This window comes from Cebus imitator, unplaced genomic scaffold, assembly GCF_001604975.1.
Source record: "Cebus imitator isolate Cc_AM_T3 unplaced genomic scaffold, Cebus_imitator-1.0 Scaffold22, whole genome shotgun sequence".
NCBI lineage: Eukaryota > Metazoa > Chordata > Mammalia > Primates > Cebidae > Cebus > Cebus imitator.
This window is the reverse complement of record NW_016107337.1, coordinates 9172209-9191834: the sequence shown is the minus strand read 5'-3', so window position 1 is coordinate 9191834 and position 19626 is coordinate 9172209. Positions and strand designations below refer to the sequence as shown.

Here is a 19626-nt window from a genome sequence, read left to right as displayed (position 1 = left end):
TTATTGTGTTCTCCTGGATTTTCAGTGGCTTGATCCCTATAAACGTGGAGTGGTTAAAGCTCATATGTAGTATTATATTTTTAGTTGGGTGGATGGATGGAAGAGTGAGAGAGAGGCTGCGGCTGCCGCTGCCTTTTCGGGTGTTGCTTAGATTAAGGCTGAGACTTGGCTGCGATTGGGACGCGACAGTGACACGGGCATCGATCGCTTCCATTGAGAGCAATGCAAAAACACAGCCCGGGTATGTAACACTCTCGGTGCCATCAACACTTGTTTTACTTTATATTTACTGGCAAAACTGACAGAGCAAGCTCAGACTTTCTTTCTGGTTTTTTATTTTTTATTTTTTTCTGTTTCTTCTTTTCTAACTAAAGAATAAAAACAATTGTGTATAGAAATTGTTGGAAAGGATGGTTTAAATAAAACAGAAAGGAGATATTCGGAATTATTTCACTACCTCTGTGACTGACTGTGTTTTGGAGTTTTCCATTTCCACTGAGGAGCATATTAAAGAGAATGAAGGTTTTCTTTTTTCCTTCCTCGTCTTAAAAAATATCCTTAAGGGAATATTTGATAGTTTTCAAGGTTTGTGGTTTCAATCAGCAGGAAGGCACACAAAAATAAAAGATGGCTAGCCAGCTGTTTTAACCTCTTGCACCTGGCTTCAGTGTGGGGATCACAAGGTTTATACAGTTTTTTTTTTTTTAATGGTTTTAATATTTATGGTATGAACTAGGGAGAGCATCACTGTGTTTTTATTCAGTTGCTGGTTGATTTTGGATTTTTTAAAAAGTAAACTCATATTCGAGTGTTTTCATGTTTATGGCAATGAAGATAGGGTCAATGAAATATAGGGGAAATACCATAAATCTGAAAAGTGAAATGTACCCAAGGAACAAAGAAAGGTCAGGTAAACCAGCTGTGTAAGTCAAAGCAATAGCACCAACTGTGGGGTTAGGCAGGGATAGTGGACTCAGGGTCTATGAAGTGAAAGTTGCCACTTAAAGTTAAAAATGAGGCAAACATGTTCAGCGCTTTTGTAATTTTTTGCAGTGTTTAGCAGATGAGCCCAAATCTGTTCATTAATTTTGAGCTAGGTGGGTTGTTTTAAAAGATGCTTCACCAGCAAAGGAAAACATAAAGGAGGCTGAGAAAATCACTGTTTAATATTGTAGAATTTACTGCTTCCATTCTGACCATGAGCCTAAATTTACACAATGAAATTTGATTATCTCTAATAACAATATTAGATCCTGCACTGGATGGATGAGAATTGAGGTGGTTTTGTTGATTGCAAGGGTTTAATGTTGCATTTCAGAATCTGATGTGGTTTGGCCTCCCTTCCATTAACTGGAAAACCCCTGAGGTTTTACAATTATTTCTTAAAGATAATACATTTAAGATTGCATTGGTAGGCTGAAGAAAAGTCATAAAGGCAAGAAGGGAAGCCCTTAATAACTCTTGAGATTCAGACATGTTCAGCAGTTAGATTGGCTCTGACTTCACCAAGGGTCGACAATGTGTCATTTCCACGAAGCCAAATTGCCCTCTGCCTATATGATATTAATGTGCAAATCAATATTTCAGGGATTAAATTTCCCTTCTTCATTTTTTATGGTTTCTACCTCAATAAGTCTCAAGTCTATTAGAAGAGGCTGGATGATTTAAAATCTTTCACTGCAGAATGGCTTGTCGTAGTCTTGTTTCATAGACCATTTTAGGATTTTCGTTATAAAGACTAGAGACATCCTAAAGAAGTTGTGAGGGAGTGTAGACCCAGGCTCAATAGTGTAAAGCCCTTGTTCGATTAAGAGCTAAAAGGTATTGAAAATATAATATATATGCTTATGTAATATATATGTACATTCTGCTGCTTTAAAAATATTATGTTAATCACCTATTGATTTATTTCAAAATCAATTGAAGCTCCTTTCTTATTAGTGATTTGTTCAGCATTCTGGAGGACTGTGTTAATTTTCTTAAAGAGTGTGCATGAATTTGCTTGGTGTGAAAGTATTGCAGGAGAGGATTTTTCAATTAGCAATATTTTTCTAAGAAATATTTTCAGAAACCATTGTTTATGAGAGTAATAAGAGATATCATTTGCATACATTGTTGTTATAGCTATCATTGCATTTTGTGGCTGAATGACTTAGCTGATATATGTTAAATGAGGCCTTCTTCAATTCCTTTTACATGTTGTTTCTAGCACTTAGTAGGTACAATGTTTCTTTTTATGCTCTTACAGAAAGAAAATTGTAAAAGAAAATACCTTACTTCATTGGAAAGAATACAAAGCAGAAATTTGGAGGGAGGTCAAAATAAAAGATTATGACTTTATCATATAATCTTGGGAAGGCCTACTGTCTATCATTTGGTGGTGTTTTATAGTCTTAAACCCTCTGGACCAAGTTCCGCACAGCTGCACGAATTTCATATGTGATAGAACATTTTTTCCATTCAGTGTGAAATGTTCCTTCCTAAAAAACGTACAACAGACTCGCTTAATTTAGTCTGTTAAAAGAAATGCACATGAAAAAGGACAAAAGGCTCTTTAATCTCTGCAAGCTGTTTGTTTTTCTTCAAGATTCCTGTCTGTTTGGGTTTGAAAAGTCATGTTTATTGAGGAGATGATTCTGAGGTGTGACATTAAAATAATATATGATTTTTGGACTGGTGACCACGCTTTTGCTTAATTTGCAGAACTACTTTTTATGCCTGTCAAAACACAGCGTTAATCTATCCTTATTTACAATTAATCTCAATAAAATTAATCTTAACTATGCTTTATTCAGTGGCTTAAAATATCTAATTATATTCAATTAACTGCTGTCATAGTAATTAACATTGCTTAATTGCCTCTGCATATATTTATGTAAAGCTCATTAGGTGCTGCTGACTCCTTTTCCGTTTCCTACTTGCTATTTTTGCTGTTGTCAAACCATGTTCATCTCCCAAGGTTCAACAATGTCAATGAGAACAAATTCTTTCTTAACATTTTCTTGAAATGAATGTTCCTGCCTTCCTTTGAGAAGATACTCGTTATGAGTCTTTAAAGACTAATCCATCCCCCCACTCTTCATTTTCCTTATCCCTGGTCTCTAGCACTCTCACAAAATATGTTCTGTCATTGTTGCTAGAAATATGAGAAGCCAGGTTAAGCTTTGTGTTTATAAATGAGGAGCCTTTCTGTGTCTGCCTAAGGGCTGTACCCACAGGGAGAGGGCCCCCCCTTCTAAGACCACTCTAAGGGTTAAAGACTTGGCCAAGGTTCAAACTGAGAAGCGCCCAGGGAAAGTGCATGTGAATATGTACAAGTTTCATGTAATTAGTGCTTAATTATATTAACATATGCAAATTGTCAACTTAGAAGCTTGTTGAGCTGGCAAAGATCAGCTAAGCACAATTGCAGTATTGTTCTGAAACAATAATGGATTTCAAGTTGGATTGTGGAAACACATAACTAGCTATCTAATTTAACTCATACCGTGGTGAAATTTCATTAGTCTCCATGGAGACTGGTTTAATTGTGCTGACTAATGTTCTGGACTGCAGAATGTCCTAGAAAGAAAGCGTTGTTTGCCTAATCCACCTTACAATGACACTTGTTTGTACATGTTTCCCCTGTGTGAGAATTTGCATATGCAAATAAATAGTTTCTCTGCCCCATTTGTCATGGCTGCTCATTACCCATGAAGAGGACATTGTTACTAGGCTGTTACTGAGTCTCCCAAGACGGGATAGTGTCAACCAGTCCAGCTACATTCTTTCATAATTTGTTTCTGATTAATAGACCAGAGTGAGTCTCATTCTTTTTGGGCATCTGTAAAAGGAAGGTCACTTCTGTCACGGAAAAGAGTTTCTGCAGTAACTGAAGGACTTTTTCTTATTATTATTCTCTCCCTTTTCCACCCATTGGTTAACATAATCATATTTAAAATAATGGATTCTTGTTCTAAGAATGCCTCTACTAATAATCTCTAGTTTCCTAAAGCAAAAGATAGGAAAAGAAAAGAGATTCTGTTATTGGAATATTAATCCTGTTTTTGACAGAAAGGTAAACTGATATAATTGCTTTTCAGTTGAAGGAATGGGGGTTTATACAAGTGTGAAAGCATCGGAAAAGGATTAGCATTTTTTTGCATAATGAAAAGCTCTGTTGAATAGGGTCCTGAATGGCTGACTGAATGACTAAGATGAAAGGAAGATGAAAATGCAGGCTTCTCTTTCTTTATGTCTATGCTCTGCTCTCTCTAAAGTTATGTTTGTCCAAGACTTGAGAAAACAAGCAGGGGCTCAGATTTCAGCAACTTTATAAGATGCTGTGTTTTCATCATCATTGGGAAGTAATGTGTATGACAATAGTGCAGCTAGAGGATGATCAACAGAGGTTTGTATATAGAAGAGTTTCAGAAACATGCCAGGCTAGCCAAATATTGACTATTGGGTATCAAGAATTCCCAACACTTTGCTGGCAAAAACAGTTATTTTAGAAGAGGCCAGTGGTATGGTGTGGATATTTAATTCAGTTAATGATGGAATATAAAGTGCCTATTTTTTACCCCATCAGCCAAAAATAACTATCTCAATTGGCAAAACACTTCACTTGGGAAAGAGTTGTGTAGTCTGACTTTTGGCAATGTTAAGTGTTTTAAGTGGCCTATCAGCATTTGTGGCTGGGAAGGGATAGAAGAGGATACAGATTATCTTATTTTCTTAAGATTTAATTCCTAAAGTTCTGAATGTAGTCTTCATGTTGCTTTGTAGGTATATTGTGTATTTTATTTAGGGATAAGTCTTTTTTTAAATGTCTATTTAAAAATACGTTCACTCTTGGAGACATTTGTAGTAGGATTTCCCCTTGTCACTAGCTAGGGATGTAACTGGTTATCAGTTGACAATGTGATCAAGACTCTTAATGATGTTTCTTCAACCATAATTAGGACAGTTAAAATACCATAAGTGTCAAGACTCTTTCAAAGATGGGAATTGAATCTTTTGTACATATGTAAATCAAATGCAGTGTAGATAATTATTTATATGGATGCATTTTATACAAGCTCTTTCTGGTTTGAGGTCACCACAAATGATCCACTGATGGCAGCCTCAGAACAGACCTAAAAGATCCCATCAGATATTAACCTAATTTGTTTGTTGCTAAATTTTAGAACTTCCATTTGCCTCATCACTTTAGCAGTTTTGTTGCTGAGGTACTATTAAGATGATTAGATGGAAACTTGGGAAATTAGAAGTATTTTTACATAAATTAAAGTGTAAGGGTTGACTCTTGAATACAGCATATTTTAAAGGAAAACTGTTTGATCTATGTTATATAGTCCCCCAAATTTTTTATTAGAGTCCTTTTTAAAATTTGTCAAGAAATTCTGGATTGTTTCAGAAACTTTTATGGTTAACTTTATGATATGCTTGAAGAAAAGTCTTAAAAGAACAAAAAATCCACATGGAGGCTATTCCTTTACATGCAGAAGGGCTTATTAAGGTATTTCCATAAGAAAATGTGTTAATTTAAAAAATAAATTCATTTATATTTTAAGACATTGTTAACCAGGCACCATGTGTTGTAACTGGCAGTTTTCCAGCCACCATGGAAGTGGATCACACATGGGTTAATAGTAGCTTATGTGATGTCTGCATTCTTAGAAAATGGGCAAAAGCCCAGGGTATTCTGATATCAAGGTTTTAGAAATCAGACAGAAAGCAGAATATATGTTTATATGTGAACAGATGGACACATGTGAGAACTAAAAGTGCACAATTTCTCTTGGCACTTGTTTTAGTTATCCCTGATGATATAACCAAGATCTTAGTGCACTCACAGTCTTTGATGGCTAAGGACAAAATGGGCTTTTAATGAGGGCTCAATAGCATTATTTTCTTGCATAAGGATTGTGCCCCTTGTGATCTTGCTGGACTTGATGTTCTGTTAATTCCCTAGTTTCAGAAGTTCACAACTTGCCTTGAAAGTTTGATACGGTTTCACATTTGACATACAATCCTCAGTCCCTAGTCTGCTCCCTAGTCTCCTATTCTTATAAAGGTTTGTGAATAGAATAAAATATTTGCCACTTTAAAGCACATTTGAGTTTATGCACTCGATTTAAAAACGGCTTTGATACTAAAGACATATTTAGTAAGCAGCTTATGTCTAATGTAATTAACCACTTTAACGTTCTAGAGATTTGATAAAATAAACAAATACAATTTAAGAATTTGGGCAGACTGCCTTAGTTAATACATCGTAACGTCCTGATGGTCCAAGACAAGAGGTGAGTAGGTGTTTTGGTCATCCAGGTCAGAGGTTCACACACCAGCATCATAATTCAGATAATAGATCATTTCTAATGTTTGTCTGACTTGAGAACACAACAGTGCTCAGGTCATAATTACCGAATGGTATGCACTATAGGACATACCTCTAAAGACAACGTCTATAAGTATCATTGTGTTCTGGCTATAAAAAAGAAATCACTCTGCAAATATTTACTCAGATCTAAATCATTTTAACCAGGGAAAATTGACTTTTGGGTTAAAATATGCATTTTATAACTGTCCATAAAATTCTTTTCCTTCACCATAAAGAAGAAAGGAAATCCATAGCTCTAACAATGTTAAAATACAAAAACATATGAGCTGGTGCACGCCACCTGGTTATATTGTTAAAAACAAAATGAAACATAACTTCTTCAGAGGGAAGTTTTTGAGAAATCTTAAAGTTTGTCTGCTTGGAAGAATATGTTGAAAAAGCCCAATTATTCTTATATTTCCCATGGTATTTTCATTAAAACTGAAATACTTCGCTAATGTGGATTTTTGAAAATAGTGCTTAGTAGTTTTAAAAAACCATAAATTTAGGAATCATGCAGTCAATACTTAAGATTTCCTGAGCCCATTAATTGAAAATTCTAATTAATCATCTCTTTTAGTGGATACAACTGTGTTTCATCATCCCTAACACTCCTATTCACTAGATATATACAGGTAAACACACACACACACACACACACACACACACACACACACACACACATCTACCCTCTTTTCACATTTGGTCTCTCTTTCCTCTTTAGATTAATTCCTAGTGGTAGCTTGTGAAGTTTTCCCTTCAGAGGCTGAATTTCTTTTATTTTCTAAGAATTGGCCAGTATTATCTCAACAGAAAAGAGCAGCTAGGGTGGTAAGACAATTAGAAACTACTGAAAGGCCAAAGCCTGGGAATTGGCCTTCCCATCATTCAGTTCAACTAAGTCATATTAAAATATGGGCTATTGAATTAAAGAGAAGTTATCTGTGATTACTCAGCAAGATAGGAGAATGTCCAGACAATAATTCACATATTGTAACTCTAGCACCAGTGGCCACTCAACTGTATTGGCTATTTGAAAATGGTTTGCTGAATGAATGAATATGAAAGTTGTGGAGATGGTGAAGAGGAGGAAGAAAGGAAAATGTGCATGATAACCCAACAGTGACACTGTTTTCTCTGAGAGAGTGAGCTCTCTGTTATCTAAAGGAGCCAAGTAGAATCTAAATGGCCTCTTACTATTGTGACTGTTAAACATTTTTGTGTTAAGGAGGAGGTTAGACTAGGTGCTCCAATTGGACAAGAAGAGCCCATGATTCATAAAAATACTGATGATCTCAGTGACTTAAAATGTATTTATAATATTCATAACCATGGCGTGAACAAGAACAAGGCTTTAATTCCATGACAGGAAAGGAAATAAAGTCAAGGCTGTCACGTTTTGGAGGCAGCGTAGTATACAAACAGAATGACACCGAGTTAAGGGCAGACGCTATTTTGATTCTGCTTCCTTTGGTTTCCTTTTCTTTTTTAAATGACTTTATTTAAACTTAAATTTTAGATATTTTAACATCTACTACATTTGTTGGCAACCCAATGCTTAATAGGAATCTTATACAACCTGTAAGACACCTGGATTACATTTCTGTTATGGGTGCCTTGTCCAAGTTACTTAATCTTTCTAAGCCTCAGTTTTCTCAGACATATGTCAGGGTTGCAGTAGAGATTACATTAGAATAAAGTGTTATGAACATTAAAATAAGTGATTGTGGCAGGACATGATAACTGATCTCTATGTTTCCTTTTTGTTTATTCCCAATTGTTGTTTTAATGTCATGATACTAAAGAGCATTTGATAAAGCAACTCTACATAGATATTTTGAGTAGAGTTTCCCCTCTGTCCTGCAAGAAAAAGATAAGAATTTGGTAATGGGTATGTCTAAGAGGTGGGGGAAAGGAGTAGTATCCTTCTTTTCATATTTTCTCATTGACAGGTACCTAAATGGCATCTAGGTTGATAGGTGGACGCTCCTCCACATCTTTATCTGTCACTCCATCACCACAAGTTGGTTTTGTTCTAAAGGGGCTTCTTGATAGTTAATGCATTTCTGAGTCTCCATTTTTGTAAAGAAGCAAATTAGGACAGAAACCGTTTTTAAATAATTTAGACCTTGGCCTATCCACATGAACTCAAGATTCCAGACCCTCCATTAAATGCAATAATAAAAAAGACCATAATGCTTATTTAAGACTTGAAGTTGAAAGTCTCTGCTTAAAAGCCTCTGAACTAGAAGGTTTTCCAAAACTGGATTATATACTTGGTATTAATGATATACTTGATATTAATGTTATTTTCATATGCCAATAAAGGAAAATGGGTACTAATACATGGCATCCTGTTGACCAAAATTTATACCAACCTAAAGAAGAGATCCAGCTATTAATGGTCCAATAACATTATGAACCCTTAAATTTTCTTCGGGTATTTTATAGCCAAGTTATGGATCTCCAATTGGTTTATCTCTTGGGGGAATAACAGTCCTTTATTCTTTTATAGTAATGCATTATTCTAGAAGACTACCCAAGTTCAAAGATGGTAAATTCATGATAAACTAATATATACAAACACAATTTTTTGGATCATCTGGAAACTAAAGTTCTGGTTTTTTTAATCTGTTAATTCTTAATAGATTTTTCATTGGGATATATATAAGATACACATTTAAATTACTGTTTATAATTTTATGGGAAATCTAAGTGTATTTGGATTATAATTTCCCAATTTTGTGTTTGATTATTGTTTAATATTTATACATGTTTGGTTTATAACACTTGTTAAAGTACTTTCTATAAATAAAAGTGCATGCATGGCCTATGTTCTGGTCATTTATAAGAGGCCCTGGACTTGACAGTTCATTTGAAACACATTAATTTAAGATAAGGTATTTTTAAATACTAATCAATATAAAGTTATACTTCATTTAGAGAAGGCAATTAGCATCTTAACATTTTTCATGATGCTTATTTCAGTGTCTCTCCTTAAATAAAACTGCAGCCTCCATGAGGGTAGCACCCACTTCTGTTTAAACACTATATCCACATTGATGAACATATTATTGGCAAATCTTTGGTGCTCAATAAGTACCTGTTGAATGAGTGAATGGATAAATAATTGGTAATGGAAAACATAAATAGGAAAACATAAATAGTTTACTACACTACTGGAATCTGCCTCTCTTAAAATATAGGTACTGAAAAAGAAATCACCTTAGAAACAGCTGTTCTTGTGCTGGGAAATTCCACAGAGAAAACTATCTTACAGAGAAATCTAAATGGCTTTTTATATTAGAACATAGTTTGTTGCAGTCAGAAGGGATATAGCACAATCCCCTTGTTTAACCAATAAGGAAACTGAAGCTCATGGAAATTCTTGGGAAACATCACATAACTACAGAGTACAGCTGATGAAATTGAGTATGTGTGTGTGTGTGTGTGTGTGTGTGTGTGTGTGTGTATGTCCTCTTCAGCTTAGTTGACTTAGCTTCTCCCGGATCCAAAAATTCTACATTATTAACATGAGAATAATTTGTTATGCTTATGCTGAAGATTTGTTTTTTATTTGTGAGATTTTTCCAAGCAAAGGAAGATTTTAGTTACAATTCCTGTGCTGACTGCTCTAGGATTGTAAAGGTAAACTGTTAGAGATAGAACCAAAATTGTCTGAAAGGTGAAAACTTGCAGGAAAAATAGGGTGTGTCATTTAGTTCTTGAAATGAAGCAGGGTGCAGATTAGGAATCATTATGGTTTGCCAGAAGTTGCTGGTCATAGAAGCCTGTTTAAGTGCTCACTGTCAACAAGGAAATCATGGGCAGCACTTAAAGTGGCTCACCTTTGATTTATTCATAAACCTCACAGGAGCACTTGGCTTTGTTCTTGCTCTAGTAAGGGGGACTGATGCCAATAAGAACAGAAATAAAGAGCTCCTTGCATGGTCCAAGACTGAATAGCACTTTACCTCAAAGCCTGACCTCTTTTCTAGAAGTCTGTTATGCTAGAGTTGACTCTGATTGGCTGTGTGTCCTCAGATGAATTGAGAGAAGAGGTTACAAGTATTTACTCTGTAAACTCTATTGTGTACATAACAAGAACTATGTGACTGGGACTTGGGTTCTAACGTAACCTAAAGGTTGCCATGTTTATGCTAAATGGAAAGGCTCTCCTTTTCAAAGAGCTTAAAAGTTTCACATTTAATAATAGTTTGGAAGGAAACTATTGCCTCTTTCCAATTGAAGAATACTATGATGTCAAAGCGGAATTGTTTTTGATAATTCCTTTTCCTACTAAACTGAATTTAAAGAGATTTAATATCATAGGAAATTAAGGGTTTGAAAATAAAATAGATACCACCCTGTGATAAAAAGAAAGAAATCGGTTGGCCTGCCTATTGGTAAGCCATATTTATCTGAGAAGCTTCATTTGTGCCACTTCACAAATTATGATCTGCTCCAGTCCCCCATGTTGAATGGAAGGGACCTTTAAGAGACAGTCAGCTGGCTGGTTTGCACTGGGGCATGGGTGAGTAGAGTTACTTAAATCCCCAGAGCCACATTTAGTTAATGCTAGTCTTTTTTTTTTTTCCCCCTCTCCCTACACCTGCCTCTACCATTCTATCCACTCAGGCGTCCCTTTTCTTCCTTTGATGAAGCTGGTCTCTTACTACTTACAGTGCATATATTTACAAATATTTTTCCTCAAATTTTCTCACACATTACATGAACCCAGGAGAGCCATATTAGGAGACAGTGATGAGAGTTAATGATATATCTTTAGATAAAGCCATCCTCCCGTGCAATCACATCAGAGTCATCAGCTCATTTGTCATGGCTGAAGTGAAAATGTCAGGACCAATGAGTGTATGAGTGCTGAAGGGGGCAAAAGGGCTTTTGGAGAGAGACATTTTTGTGCTGGGAGTCGGCCATGGCTTAGATTTAGCTCCAGGGAAATATTGGGATTAGCCAACACTGTGTACAAATCCTTAGCATAACAGAATTGGTTGGGAAAATGGAGAGGTGGGGGTCATGAGGATGGGCACATTTCTGGAGACATTCTCTAGGATACAGGGAATTCTAGGATCCACAGAAACTATGGAAGAGAATGAGGTGATTTATAAAATTGTTCTAAGGGGTATGTTGTATGCAGGTTCATCAATTTCAATACTGAAGTCATAGGTTCGAATGGTGTCAAGGGAAGACCTGCATAACATACCGCTAAATATGTATATATGGCCTCTGCTTTAAATTTAGCTGCATTTAAAAAATTTCAATCTCAACATCCATTAGAAAAGTTTCCAGAAAGATAATATTGGAGTACACAGAGATAACATTCAGGCATAAAGTACTGTTGGCATTATGGGAGAGTGAAAGTTAACAATTTAAATGACAGTAATTATGATGAAATAATTGTTGCTGAATTTATAACAGTAATTATGATGAAATACTTGTTGTGCTGTTGAATTTACACAAAACCAAGAATCTAAACTTTCTTTACAGAGACTTCATTCTGAAACTTTAATTGAAAAGTAAGTTATTTTCTTTAGCTGCAGAAGTTCTTATCTTTGATAGACCAATACTAGCAGATTTATTTCATTTTAGGTTTGGTTAACTGTTCTCTTTCAGATAATGTACCCATACAACCTTTTCTTGTCTAATTCTATTGATTTACAGTGTTAAAGTGAAATAATCTGATACCTGTTTCCTGCCCTTTGAGTATTTGTCGTCAAAGAGGCTGATTAGTTTTTTCCCCCAGCTCTTTAACTGTTTTAAATGTATAATTATCATTGCATGTCATTTGATAGCTGCACTAATTGCTGCCAACTATTGTCTGTTTGCACTTAATGCTGAAACCCGATCAACATCCTGCTTTGGTTGATGTTTGGTGGTAAACTTTAATTAACTCTTATTGCATTGAAGAAGAGTTCAAGCTTGGTGCTAACTAATCATTTACCTTCATTATGTCCTGACAGCTCCACTTGTTCTTGGTCCTAATAGATACACCAGTCAGTAAATAAACCTGCAAACCTCAGGACTTATAGTTTCTCCACACTGATATTTTGCTTCTTAAAGTATAAAATAATTGGGCCCAGGTAATTATTTAGTTAGTTTAGTATCTCTAGTTCTATAGACACTAATCTTAAATTGCTTCTTTCTTGCTGGACAATTTCATTTTAATAGAAACTGTAGATTTGAGATAACGTTATTTCTTCAACATGGTTCCTCTGAACATGCATCTTTTGAATCAATACAATTAAGCTTGTCTCCTGTTGGAATTCTTGTAATTATTTTTCCTGAAATACTTTTCCTGTAATGATATTGAAGTTAAAGTAATCAGGTTACCAGCAGATCATGTAAAATTCAACTCAAAATTGCTGGCTGCTTGATTTTAATTTGTCTGACATCAAGTTTGTTTGAAAAGGGATAATATGTGGGTAAACCAAGAAGCTTATAATTATGGTTGACGGTTGTTTGTTTATAATGAAATCTAATTAAAGTTCATACATTTAAAACACAAAAGCTAATTATTGAATTGCTCACTTCACTGATGGGCAGCAGTCAAATTAACTCTCAGGCCAAAAAATAAATAAGTAGGTGAATAAAAATCCCCAAACAAAAGGCTCTTCATACTAGCAATAAAATAACCAACTAATCTCAGAGATCAAACATAAATTTGCCAATATTTCATCCAGAAGAAAAGTTGGCATTCCACTTATGTTCTCTATTATGCTAGTCCTAATGTGGTTTTTAATACAAAGTAATTTAAAATATTTACATGGGATGAAAAACACACTTGGATTTGGTAGATTCTAAGAATATTATATAGTAAGATGCACTTGGTAGAGATTTAAAGAATTATGCATATAACTTTCTTCAGGGAAAATATTTGAAATCGTGTAAAATTATTGAAATCATTGCTCAAGAAATAGAAATGTTGGCTGGAATACTTGACCTGTGATTGACTTTATGAAGATAATTATGGTAGATTTAGCCAGCAAGAAATGACTTTAAAAAAAGTACCTATGCTATTACACTTACCAGCATATTGGTTATGAGATCATATTGGTAGAAATTATAAAATAGAAATAATTATACAATTGTTTTTTCTTTGAACTATTTAGTTGTCAGTAGTTCAATAATCAATTTCATATATGAATAGACAAAGAGGAAAAATATAGATCTATGTTAAAATATACTCTCTTTACATTGGAATTCATATGTCTTTACATATAAAATAAATTATGGGTGCACTGGTTTTTACTAGTCTGGTATATCTTTTTCTGAAGCCAAATATTCTATACTTATATATAACTCAATAAAACAAATTAAGATTAATTTTTAAAATGTTCTTATGTGATAAATTAAAAGAATTATCAACTAAGCCCTCTTAGATTATGCATATGCCAGAGAGATTAGTCAGTTACATCTTAAAGACTAGCAATATAACTTATGAAAAACATTGTAACTGTGATTTATAAATTCCCAAAAATGATTGACTCAATTCATGTTTCTCCAAGGAAAACTGAAGAGTTCTGTGTTAAAGCTTCATATTTAGCAGTGCAATTTACTTGAACTTTCAGCTATGGTAGAAATTGAGGGTGGAGTGTGAAAGGAAAATGATTCTGTATATTATTGAGATGCTTGTAAACCTAAGTGTAATTTACGCAAACTTTTCATAATTTCAGAATATATTTATATGCATTTTATTATCAATCAGTACGTGATTGATTTATGGATTAATATTTATTTAGGGAAGAAAAACTAAAAGAATCATACAGTCATTTAACTTTAATCCCACTTTGCATAGATGAGACAAAGAGAAGATGATTAACACTGAAGTATGGCTGGGTCACTGGCATTTGGAAGTGACCCAATAAAGACAGGAAAAACAAAGTCAGTATATTCTCAGTATTGGCAAACAACAGCTTTTTAGTAATACTTTAGCTGATTAGGACATCCTTAACCTTTAATGAAGCAATCACTACAAAGCCTTAATGTCAGTGGAATACTAGCAAAACAGTATCAAAGTAAGAATCAAAAAGAGGCACTGAACATAATTACAGTTCATGTCCTTGTCTCACACCAATGCAAACTATTCATTTTCAATTAGAATGAATAAGAAAATTAGAAATCAACTAGATTGGCTGCAAGTACCAAAGTTTATTTACAGAGGGTAGCTAAATTATTGGGTCCATCTTGCACACTGATTATAAAATTTTCCTGAAGACAACAAATAAAATGAGTGATATAATGGTGTAATCTTGTTAAGGAGACACATCCTCTCTAAGGAGAGTAGCTGGAGTTTGATTAAAGTTGTGAAGAAAACTGAGTAAAATTCCTGTTTCCCACAACTATTCAAATTTAGACCTATTGGACTCATTGGTAAAGTGCACCTTTTCTCTTTAGTTCTCCAACACATATGTTTAATGCTATGTAATTGTCATATAAAGTCTATGCAAATTTAGTGATGTGAGAGAGAATGAGGGAAATGAGGGTGGGAAGAGAAGAAGAGAAAGAAAAGAATGAGAGAGGGCGAAGAAGACTATCAATCACAGAGTCCCATTTATAGAGAAGAAAACAAATCTTCATTGAATAGCTAACAGATTTTAATGAGAAAAATGAGAGGAACACAGAGAAAAATGACTTAGTTGACTCACGTACTCATACTTGTCCTTGTAAACTTTCTCTGTTTAAAAAATGTGCCTGCTTTAAATGCTGAATATATTTGGTTACATCCTTCTATTCAAACTTAATTACCTTCTCCCCTTTGTCGTGACATGGGTGGAAAGTTTTTGCCGTGTCAGGAGAGGTCGTCACACATTCTTTTGCAGTTCTCTTCATTAATTCCTTCTTGCAGAAGCATTTTATCTCGTGCTGGGAAGGTAGAAGGGTGTAACAGAAGAGCCCTGAAACATCAGCAGGAAGCTCTAAGCTGGTTAATGCAGTATAATTGTCTGGACATAGACTGGTCTTTGTTTGTGTGGTTCACTCCGAATCAGCTGTAATTAACTCCAGAGTGTTTCCAGATTGCCAGCAAAGAAAAATTACAGCTTTTCTGTTTTAAATTGTAAAGCTCACAAACATTAACTATGCAGATTGCATTTACTTTGATATACTTCTATCTTACAAGAGAAAAAGCTTGTTTGGCTTCCCCCTCACCTCTAAAAATGTACTTTTGTTAAATTTTTGATTTAGTGTCTATTGGAACATTAATGGCTCCTTAATAGTTGGATTTGAAACCTTTTTACTTAATATTTTCTATCCTTTTATATCCTTGAATTTGCTTTCCTTCTTGCTAATGTTTTTAATACTGCACTATGAAGAAAAGTTATGCAATCTATCATGAAATACTCAACATATACCAAAATAAGCAAATAGCAGAGTAAGGTGAATTAAAGAGAAAAACTAGCACCAACTTAAGACTGAGATCAAAGATGTGTCTGGCGTAACTAGTACTTCCACACAGGTATTTACCTGTGTTTTGATATATCAAAAGAGAGACTGTGAGAAACAGGCAATCCCACTACCCTCTTCTCTTGGTTAGCACACCGCGCCCTTTTAAAAGCTTCTGTACAGTAGTTTATAATTATGAATTCCAACATGGGTAAAAGTGAGGTGGCAGTGTGAACTAATACAGCCTTGTACACAAAAGATTTGTCAGCAACTGACGCAAAAAAAAAAAAAGTCCAGCCAAAATTCTTTTTTTTTTTTTCTTTCTTCTGAATTTAACAATAAGGAATTTAAGCCTCAATGTGGCTTTAGCAACCAAAGAAAAGAAGCTCTTGGTGTCTGCATAATACCACTTTGATGGATTTTTTTCATCAGTTCTCTGTACGTGGCAACAAATAAACAAGTATAATTATACTTGTGAAGGTCTATTCATTGCTTTGTCAGGATTAGATATATGTGCCGTTTTCACACTGCGCCTCTCTTTTGTCTTTGCCTAACTCACTATGACATATTGATAGAGGATTTGGAATGGAGAAAAGGCCACAGCAGAGACAGTGATGACCTTCTGGAAACTTGATATAATTCAAGGATTTTTATTTTCTATTTTTTTTTTAAATTTGTAACTAGTTACCAAATTATCATGTAAGTGGACAACTTTTAATCCATTTAAAATGGAGTAAATAAAGATTCAAAGTGTTATGAGATGGCTAAAGAGCAAATGAGAATAAAAACAATAGGCTAAGGAGCCCACTGGTTTTCTTTCCCAGCACTTAGCAGAGTGGCTAACCTAGCATTCCTTTCCCATTATTCTGTCCTCTTGATCAGATCACGTTCTTTTTAATCATTTCACAAACACCGTCTCACTGGACCGTAGAAGAGGGCTGGGACAATCTCAATTAAAAAACAGAGGTAAAACTGGCCTCTCTGATTTTGGGTTCTAATGGGAACTCTGCTTTCTGAATGCAAAGGAATTCTTCTATTGTTCAGAAAGCACCCCCTTTCATTAGCCAGGCTCCTTGTAGGTGGGTTTGGTCATTTAGCAGAGCAGAGTTTAGACAGCAGTGACTGCAGACGAAAGCAAAGCAGAACAAGTAATAAAAGTTCTTTTCTGCATATTGTCCATTAGTTCTGAAAAAGGGATCTGACATGATCAAAGACACTGATCTTGTGAATTACTGAGAATACCAAAAAATGTGTATGTACACATATTCTAAGCAGACCAGCAGGTATGTATTGCTCTGAATTTGGCATTAAAACTATGTTAGGTTTTCTCTTCGTGATTTCTTGAGGACTTCGGTGATTTTTACAAACAGAATGTCTGGCAGTAGAGAATAGAAGTTGGTGAGCACTAAATAAAAATCACCCTAAATGGTGAAGGAACTTTTATAGTGAGTTAACTTGTTATGCAGTCATTTTGGAATGAATTCTATGGTTTAAGTTAAATGGTTGTTTTTGTGGTCTTTTTTACTGGGACTTATAAAACTTTATCGTAAAGTTCTTAAATGGGTCACTTTGATAAAAGAAAGACCCCGTCTGACATTGACGACAGTGAAATCACTTAGCATCATATTCAGTGTCACTGTACATAAGGATCTAAATAACTTTTTAACTATACAAACTAAAGCGATTCCATCAGAATATACTGAAAAATACTGTCACAGTTATAGTCAATTGCAACAAAATTAAAATTTTAAAATTGAATAATATATTATTAGTTATATTATTTCAAATAGTTTTGTTACTGTTGGTTTTGGGACGAAATGTAAATTTGATTGTATAGAAGACATGCATTTGACTTAGTTTCTGATTTATGTGTAGCTTATTGCGAAGAAATTCATTGACAATTTTCTGTAAAATTGTATGGGGTATTGTAACAAAATATATCCTACCACCATATTGCTTTGACCTATGATGGATTCCTTAACGTGGTGTTCATAATTTTTTCATATAGCAATAATGTGACATTTTGAAAGTGACTTCTGGTTCTTTTAAAGTAAAAGAAAAAGATGGCATCTACTTTATGTAGAGAAATATTGAGATGATGCATTACAGGCTTTATTCTGTATCTGGCCAAAATTGTTAGCAGCACATTATATGCAATTTATTTGAGTTGCATTTAGAATGTATGTAATACTTTTAGCTAGCAACCGTATTTGGGGGATGAGAACTGTTGTAGGAGTGAAAACAAAATTCAAATAACATGTGAGCTTGGAAACTTTTTTTACAAAGCTATAAAATGTTGAGGAGTTTTTCTCACTCTTTATAATTAAAGTGAATTTTTTTACATATCAGATACATGCATCATGCCTAGCAGATTATCCTACCATTGGGGGAAATCACCCTGGGTTCTGGAAGTTTACATTTCAATCCAGCATCATTAATTTAGTAGTATTTACCACCTTGCATTCATTCCAAATTTCTAGTCTCTTTCTGACTCCCTCATTTCCTTCAGCCCAGCAAGAGATTATATTTTAGACATTTTGGCTGCCTTCAGTGTGAATACATTGTTTGTGCAGAATTGGCAAATGCAAAGGTAAACATTAATGTTTATGTACTAATTAGAAAATTATTAGGTTTTCATACTTATGGTTATCAAATTATTTCAGAGGGTTTTGAAAGCTGTATGCATGCCATCAGGATAATTAACCTGAAGCTCATCAATGATTATAATTAAAATTACACACTAGGCTTTGTTATGTTTGATTTGTGAGCAATTAGAAAGTCATTTTAATCTCAGATACAGAAAAGAATTTTGAATTCATTTTCAATCTATGCAGATCTTTTGATGTTTTCTGAACTGATCACTTTCTCTCTGATTTGGTTGACAAGATTGGATTTGATTACAGTAAAGAGAGCATTAATAAGCTATTCTTTATACTAAATATGCCAGTGACCTTCACTGATGTCTTCCTTGTATAAGAACTTTTAAAATGGGATTTCTAAAATGCTTAGCAATATTGGTGGACCCAATATTCTGTTTTGTTTTCTTCTAGCTCTCTGCCACTCTGAAGACTATGTAATAAGTAACAGGGATGGGAGGAGCACCCAGGCTGAGATAGTACATATTTATCATATCCAATGTAACATGCAATGTAATAGAGCAACATCAGTCCTTCTTGTTTCAGAAATTGTCAAGATATGGGAAAAGGTGGATACTTTTAAACTAAGGTGCTGGCCTTGAAGTTATGAGTCTCTTCGAATTTTAGGATTTGAAATAAGGTTGCTTACCTATTTCATAAAATCAAGACAGTGCCTATGTTATAGGTTGAAAATAAACACAAGTTTCAGACCACTCCACTGTTGTGTACAGTGCCATCATTCTGCAAACTGAGAGATCTGCAGGGACTCAGAGAAGCTTAAGGTGTAATCAAGCTGCTATTACAGTAGCTGAGGTTCTAAAGCAAGACACACACACAGACACACACATACACACAGAGACACACACACACACAAAGAGGATGAGACTTTTTACCATGGTATGCCCAACTTTCACTGGTACTTTACCCTGCTGTCAGAAACTGATATGGCTTTTATGGAGTGCATCTTGTCCTCAACAAATAGGGTTTCTGGTCTAAGATGCCTGCTTGCAAAAAAAACTTTTAAAAAATGAAGGATTTTCATCGGGAGTGCTTGTGTATGATTTGTTAAGCCAGGGGAGATGTTGATTGAGGCAGTGGTTGAGAGATGGGCAACTCACCAGGATTGATAACATCAAAATGGTATTTGAAATGGTGTTCATTACGCATTGCAGTGAAAAAAACTGAGTGAATGTGATTGTCCCCTAGGATGATAGGACTGGTTGC

General features: G+C 34.7%; 1 protein-coding gene across 3 annotated transcripts in view; it reads left to right on the top strand.

Annotated features, from left to right (window-relative positions):
- ZFHX4 (zinc finger homeobox 4) overlaps nt 1–19626 on the top strand; it is a 187406-nt gene that overhangs the window by 2547 nt on the left and 165233 nt on the right. The window contains exon 1 of one of the 3 annotated variants that reach the window (XM_017521892.2): nt 62–241. The exons of the other annotated variants lie outside the window; for them this stretch is intronic. The gene's annotated coding sequence lies outside the window, so the exon portion shown is untranslated. Of the gene's footprint in view, nt 1–61; nt 242–19626 lie in introns of those variants that run through there. 3 annotated transcript variants of the gene reach the window in all.